The sequence below is a fragment of the Zeugodacus cucurbitae genome, unplaced genomic scaffold (assembly GCF_028554725.1).
Source record: "Zeugodacus cucurbitae isolate PBARC_wt_2022May unplaced genomic scaffold, idZeuCucr1.2 ctg00000282.1, whole genome shotgun sequence".
In the NCBI taxonomy this organism is placed as follows: Eukaryota; Metazoa; Arthropoda; class Insecta; order Diptera; family Tephritidae; genus Zeugodacus; species Zeugodacus cucurbitae.
The window spans coordinates 5,001-12,500 of record NW_026530873.1 but is presented as its reverse complement, the minus strand read 5'-3'; the positions used below and the strand labels follow the sequence as shown (position 1 = coordinate 12,500).

The window sequence follows — 7,500 nt, the reverse complement described above, 5'->3', positions numbered from 1 at the left end:
GATGAGCACAAGGCCCATTTTTAATAACAAACGGATACTCAACAGGTTACGGAATTGGAACCGTATTCCCTTTCGTTCAAAATTATTCAAGTGTTTAATTACTATGAAGAAAACATAATAATTATATATTCTCAACAATTCATTAAAACTTGAAAATTTTCGGCTTTCGCCTTGAACTTAGGACCGACTAACTCGTGATCAACCACTGTTCACACGAAACCCTTCTCCACTTCAGTCCTCCAAGGTCTCATTCGATTATTTGCTACTACCACCAAGATCTGTACCAATGGCGGCTCCATGCAGGCTTACGCCAAACACTTCTAAGCACACCATTGTACCCTCCTACTCACTAAAGTTTCAAAATTTATAATCCAACCGAAATTGTATTATAAATCATGTACTTTAGCGGTAATGTATAGGTATACAACTTAAGCGCCATCCATTTTAAGGGCTAGTTGCTTCGGCAGGTGAGTTGTTACACACTCCTTAGCGGATTACGACTTCCATGTCCACCGTCCTGCTGTTTTAAGCAACCAACGCCTTTCATGGTATCTGCATGAGTTGTTAATTTGGGCACCGTAACATTACGTTTGGTTCATCCCACAGCGCCAGTTCTGCTTACCAAAAGTGGCCCACTGGGCACATTATATCATAACCTCAACCTTCATATCAAGAAAGGTGAGGTTCTTACCCATTTAAAGTTTGAGAATAGGTTAAGGTCGTTTCGACCCTAAGGCCTCTAATCATTCGCTTTACCAGATAAGATTATTTTACATAATATTTAAATGCACCAGCTATCCTGAGGGAAACTTCGGAGGGAACCAGCTACTAGATGGTTCGATTGGTCTTTCGCCCCTATACTCAATTCTGACAATCGATTTGCACGTCAGAACTGTTTCGGTCTTCCATCAGGGTTTCCCCTGACTTCAACCTGATCAAGTATAGTTCACCATCTTTCGGGTCACAGCATATATGCTCAAGGTACGCTCCAGTTAGAGGTATAAATAATAATAAATTATCATTATACATAACTATATGGAACGCCCCGGGATTGAATTAATAGTAAAATATTTCACTAAAAATTAATCCCATTATATAAAAGTTAAGTTAATTTCGCCATTAGGTTTAATATAACCCAATGACTTGCACATATGTTAGACTCCTTGGTCCGTGTTTCAAGACGGGTCCCGAAGGTATCCTGAATCTTTCGCATTGTTAATCATATAAATGCATACAATTAATATTAAAATCAATGATAATAATATTATTGTAAAATTCAAAAGAATTTAAGCATTATATATGTAAAATCTATCAACACTTTATCAAATCATCAGTATTTATTCTATGTTAATAAGCTAAAAGCAAATTAATTTGAATAAACTTAACACCAATGATCTTTTGATAAATATTTTATTATGTTAATAGATTACAATGTCCTTATATGAAAAAAATGCACACTATTACTATAATATTATAAATATCACAGTTATAATGATGAATTTTTCATAATGGATATTCAGGTTCATCGGGCTTAACCTCTAAGCAGTTTCACGTACTATTTAACTCTCTATTCAGAGTTCTTTTCAACTTTCCCTCACGGTACTTGTTTACTATCGGTCTCATGGTTATATTTAGTTTTAGATGGAGTTTACCACCCACTTAGTGCTGCACTATCAAGCAACACGACTCTTTGGAAATATCTTTCTAGTAATCATTAACGTTATACGGGCCTGGCACCCTCTATGGGTAAATGGCCTCATTTAAGAAGGACTTAAATCGTTAATTTCTCATACTAGATATTAAGATATTCCATACACTGCATCTCACATTTGCCATATAGACAAAGTGACTTAGTGCTGAACTATTTTCTTTTCGCTCGCCGCTACTAAGAAAATCCTTGTTAGTTTCTTTTCCTCCCCTCATTAATATGCTTAAATTCAGGGGGTAGTCCCATATGAGTTGAGGTTGTATAAAAATATTTATATTTATTTTATATTTTAGCTTTTTGCTATTTTAAAGAAACATACATAATTATTTCTTAACACCAATATAATTTTCTTAATAATAAATATTCAATCTTTTCATCCCGTACTACTTACTTCATTATAACAACAATATTATTTTCTTGGTTTTTTACATTTAAGGCAATCCTAGAATAAAATAATATTTTATGCTAGACGTTCCTCTAAATGTATATATTATTTGAAATAATAATATTGAAATTTTATTGTTTTTGGGAATACTAAGATTCTTATTTATTATAAAATTTCGTTCAAATATGAGGTGTTCAAGAATATATTTTCTATATTTCTTTTTATGCTATTAATATTATGGATTGAAAAATACAATCCAGTAATATACCATGTGCTTAAATTCTTTTAATTGACTAAAAGAATAAGCAACTAATTTAGCATAGTCTTACAACCCTCAACCATATGTAGTCCAAGCAGCACTTTAAAATTAATTAAAGTACATAACAGCATGGACTGCAATATGCGTTCAAAATGTCGATGTTCATGTGTCCTGCAGTTCACACGATGACGCACAGTTAGCTGCGTTCTTCATCGACCCATGAGCCGAGTGATCCACCGCTTAGAGTGATAATTTTTTGTTTATTTTAATTTAACGTCAAGAGTTTTTAATTTATTGAAAGAATAACATTTCGTTTTCGTATATAATATATAAATTATTTTAAAACATCTTTCAATAAATTGTAATTTTCAACCCAAACATTTACAAGTTGCGCATGTCTTAGTCCAACAAAAACAGTAATTCCTTTTTTATTACATTTTATTTAATTTCTATATATTTTTAAGGAATTACACGTTAATGAGAACAAATTAACTTATCATTTATATTATTTTTATAAATAATAAGTACAACTATATATGTTTAAAGGTTTGTTGCGTTCAAATACAATGTATGCGATATAATTTTCATTATACTACAATACAAGGAGTAAAAAAAAAAAGAAAAAAAAGAAAAACATTCAAATAAATGAATGAAAAGAAAAAAAAGAAAATAATTTTTCTTTTTTATTCTTTTTTTGTTTGTTTGTTTGTTTGTTTGTTTGTTTGTTTTTTTATAATATTTACGGATAGGAACACAATAATGATCCTTCCGCAGGTTCACCTACGGAAACCTTGTTACGACTTTTACTTCCTCTAAATAATCAAGTTCGGTCAACTTTTGCGAAACAACCGTGAAACACAAGGCGTCACAGTGATCACGTCCGGAGACCTCACTAAATAATTCAATCGGTAGTAGCGACGGGCGGTGTGTACAAAGGGCAGGGACGTAATCAATGCGAGTTAATGACTCACACTTACTGGGAATTCCAAGTTCATGTGAACAGTTTCAGTTCACAATCCCAAGCATGAAAGTGGTTCAGCGGTTTACCCGGACCTCTCGGTCTAGGAAATACACGTTGATACTTTCATTGTAGCGCGCGTGCAGCCCAGGACATCTAAGGGCATCACAGACCTGTTATTGCTCAATCTCGTTACTGCTAGACGCAATTTGTCCATTTAAGAAGCTAGTGTCCTTATAATGGGACAAACCAACAGGTACGGCTCCACTTATATAAACACATTCAAACACTTGCACATTCAAGATGAACTCATGAATGAAGGCTATATAAGCTTCAACACCATAATCCTGAAAGCATCTATTTAATATATTTGAGTCTCGTTCGTTATCGGAATTAACCAGACAAATCACTCCACGAACTAAGAACGGCCATGCACCACCACCCATAGATTCGAGAAAGAGCTATCAATCTGTCTTACACGCTTATGTTCGGACCTGGTAAGTTTTCCCGTGTTGAGTCAAATTAAGCCGCAGGCTCCACTCCTGGTGGTGCCCTTCCGTCAATTCCTTTAAGTTTCAGCTTTGCAACCATACTTCCCCCGGAGCCCAAAAGCTTTGGTTTCCCGGGAAGCGACTGAGAGAGCCATAGTAGTAGCTACACCCAATTGCTAGCTGGCATCGTTTATGGTTAGAACTAGGGCGGTATCTGATCGCCTTCGAACCTCTAACTTTCGTTCTTGATTAATGAAAACATCTTTGGCAAATGCTTTCGCTTAAGTTAGTCTTACGACGGTCCAAGAATTTCACCTCTCGCGTCGTAATACTAATGCCCCCAAACTGCTTCTATTAATCATTACCTCTTGATCTAAAAACCAATGAAAGTAGAACAGAGGTCTTATTTCATTATTCCATGCACAAAATATTCAGGCATTTGGAGCCTGCTTTAAGCACTCTAATTTGTTCAAAGTAATTGTACCGGCCCACAACAACACTCGATGAAGAGCACTGAAGCAGGTTTAAATAGGAGGAATATATAAAAAATACATTGTATTAATTACATATAAGAACTCCACCGGTAATACGCTTGCATACATAAGGTAATGTACATACCACAATTATAGCTGTACTACCCGTATGAAGCACAAATTCAACTACGAACGTTTTAACCGCAACAACTTTAATATACGCTATTGGAGCTGGAATTACCGCGGCTGCTGGCACCAGACTTGCCCTCCAATAGGTCCTTGTTAAAGGATTTAAAGTGTACTCATTCCAATTACAGGGCCTCGGATATGAGTCCTGTATTGTTATTTTTCGTCACTACCTCCCCGAACTGGGAGTGGGTAATTTACGCGCCTGCTGCCTTCCTTAGATGTGGTAGCCGTTTCTCAGGCTCCCTCTCCGGAATCGAACCCTGATTCCCCGTTACCCGTTGCAACCATGGTAGTCCTAGATACTACCATCAAAAGTTGATAGGGCAGACATTTGAAAGATCTGTCGTCGGTACGAGACCATACGATCTGCAAGTTATCTAGAGTTCAACCAATATAACGATCTTACGATCGCTTGGTTTTAGCCTAATAAAAGCACACGTTCCAAAAGGTCCGTGTTTATTTTGCATGTATTAGCTCTAGAATTACCACAGTTATCCAAGTAACTGTTAACGATCTATGGAACCATAACTGATATAATGAGCCTTTTGCGGTTTCACTTTTAATTTGTTTGTACTTAGACATGCATGGCTTAATCTTTGAGACAAGCATATAACTACTGGCAGGATCAACCAGAATAATATTTTTTATTCATTTATATAATATTTTTTATACTATATAAATTTTTATAATGATATTTTCAATATTTGAAAATTAAGTACACGACATATACACAATGCAAAGGAGAACGAAATCGCGACAATAAATAATTATGAAATTTCTTCTACTATGGTCGGATTAAATAATTTACTTCATGTCATTTAAATTTCATATTATTGTATTATTTATTGCGGTCTTATTCGGACTTTGAGACTGTGTATCTTATCGTGAGAAAGAATTTTCGTTCTCTATACATATATAATATAATTATTAATGTAAGGACGATGTTTCTTCTTGTATTTGTTAAACTTTCAAATAATATCATTTTTTATACATTTTACTTTATTTCAATGCATATAGTGTATATATCTTTTTTTAAGAGTATATACGTTTTTCTTTTGATTTGAAATTAATAATTTCAATTCAATTATTTTTCATTTTATTTCATATATGATATGAAAGTATTCGAGCGTAATAATATAAATATTTAACTTTATTGAATTTTATTCTTTACCCACATATATTTTATGTGAATAGAAGAACAAACCCCAAAAAAAGTTAAATTAAAAAAAAAACGACTACATTATGTTAGGTATAGAAGAATAATCTCAATTAATAACATTTCATTATTAACAAAATTATTTCTATTTAAACCAACTGTAGCAAACCAGGAATAAATTTTTTTGCTCTCATTTATATATTACACTTAAATACTTTTATAAATATATGAAAATAATTTTCATATAAGTACTAAGTATGCAATTTCATACAAGTATTAAAATTTTCATACAAGTACTAATGTTGAAGTTTCATACAACATATATGTTTTCTGCCACGTACACCTCACCAACCGGAAATCGTATGGAGAAAATCTTTTTAACCATATAAAAGTTTTAAATTCATATATATACAAGTAATTTATATCATTTTCTATGAGCATTATGCTTATAAGAAATATTACAACATCAAAAATAGCTTAACATTTATTTTTTTTTTTAAATTTTTTGTACTTATATGAAAATTATTTAGTTGTATGAATTCATACACTTAGTACTTATATGAAAATTAGTATCTATATGAAAATTAATTAGTATTTATATGAAATTTATTAAGTATCTATATGAAAATTATTTAGTATTTATATGAAAATTATTTACTTGTATGAATTCATAAACTTAGTATCTATATGAAAATTATTTAGTATTTATATGAAAATTTTTTACTTGTATGAATTCATAAACTTAGTATCTATATGAAAATTATTTAGTATTTATATGAAAATTTTTAACTTGTATGAATTCATTAACTTAGTATCTATATGAAAATTATTTAGTATTTATATGAAAATTTTTAACTTGTATGAATTCATTAACTTAGTATCTATATGAAAATTATTTAGTATTTATATGAAAATTATTTACTTGTATGAATTCATAAACTTAGTATCTATATGAAAATTATTTAGTATTTATATGAAAATTTTTAACTTGTATGAATTCATTAACTTAGTATCTATATGAAAATTATTTAGTATTTATATGAAAATTTTTAACTTGTATGAATTCATTAACTTAGTATCTATATGAAAATTATTTAGTATTTATATGAAAATTTTTAACTTGTATGAATTCATTAACTTAGTATCTATATGAAAATTATTTAGTATTTATATGAAAATTATTTACTTGTATGAATTCATAAACTTAGTATCTATATGAAAATTATTTAGTATTTATATGAAAATTTTTTACTTGTATGAATTCATAAACTTAGTATCTATATGAAAATTATTTAGTATTTATATGAAAATTTTTAACTTGTATGAATTCATAAACTTAGTATCTATATGAAAATTATTTAGTATTTATATGAAAATTTTTTACTTGTATGAATTCATAAACTTAGTATCTATATGAAAATTATTTAGTATTTATATGAACATTTTTTACTTGTATGAATTCATAAACTTAGTATCTATATGAAAATTATTTAGTATTTATATGAAAATTTTTAACTTGTATGAATTCATTAACTTAGTATCTATATGAAAATTATTTAGTATTTATATGAAAATTTTTTACTTGTATGAATTCATAAACTTAGTATCTATATGAAAATTATTTAGTATTTATATGAAAATTTTTAACTTGTATGAATTCATTAACTTAGTATCTATATGAAAATTAATTAGTATTTATATGAAATTTATTAAGTATCTATATGAAAATTATTTAGTATTTATATGAAAATTATTTACTTGTATGAATTCATAAACTTAGTATCTATATGAAAATTATTTAGTATTTATATGAAAATTTTTTACTTGTATGAATTCATAAACTTAGTATCTATATGAAAATTATTTAGTATTTATATGAAA

The 7,500-nt window shown here is 29.9% G+C and overlaps 3 non-coding genes across 3 annotated transcripts in view; all 3 read right to left on the bottom strand.

Moving 5' to 3' along the window:
* The window catches only part of LOC128924091 (large subunit ribosomal RNA), a 3,986-nt gene extending 2,018 nt beyond the window's left edge, over positions 1 to 1,968 (bottom strand). Inside the window, exon 1 of the ribosomal RNA XR_008472783.1 lies at positions 1 to 1,968. This exon is cut by the window's left edge and continues 2,018 nt beyond it. This is a non-coding gene — a ribosomal RNA (large subunit ribosomal RNA).
* A 453-nt stretch (positions 1,969 to 2,421) lies between these two features.
* On the bottom strand, positions 2,422 to 2,600 carry LOC128924089 (5.8S ribosomal RNA). The gene has a single exon (XR_008472781.1). It is a non-coding gene; the product is annotated as a 5.8S ribosomal RNA (ribosomal RNA).
* Positions 2,601 to 3,109: 509 nt separating this feature from the next.
* LOC128924090 (small subunit ribosomal RNA) lies at positions 3,110 to 5,099 on the bottom strand. The gene has a single exon (XR_008472782.1). It is a non-coding gene; the product is annotated as a small subunit ribosomal RNA (ribosomal RNA).
* Between the last annotated feature and the right edge of the window lie 2,401 nt (positions 5,100 to 7,500).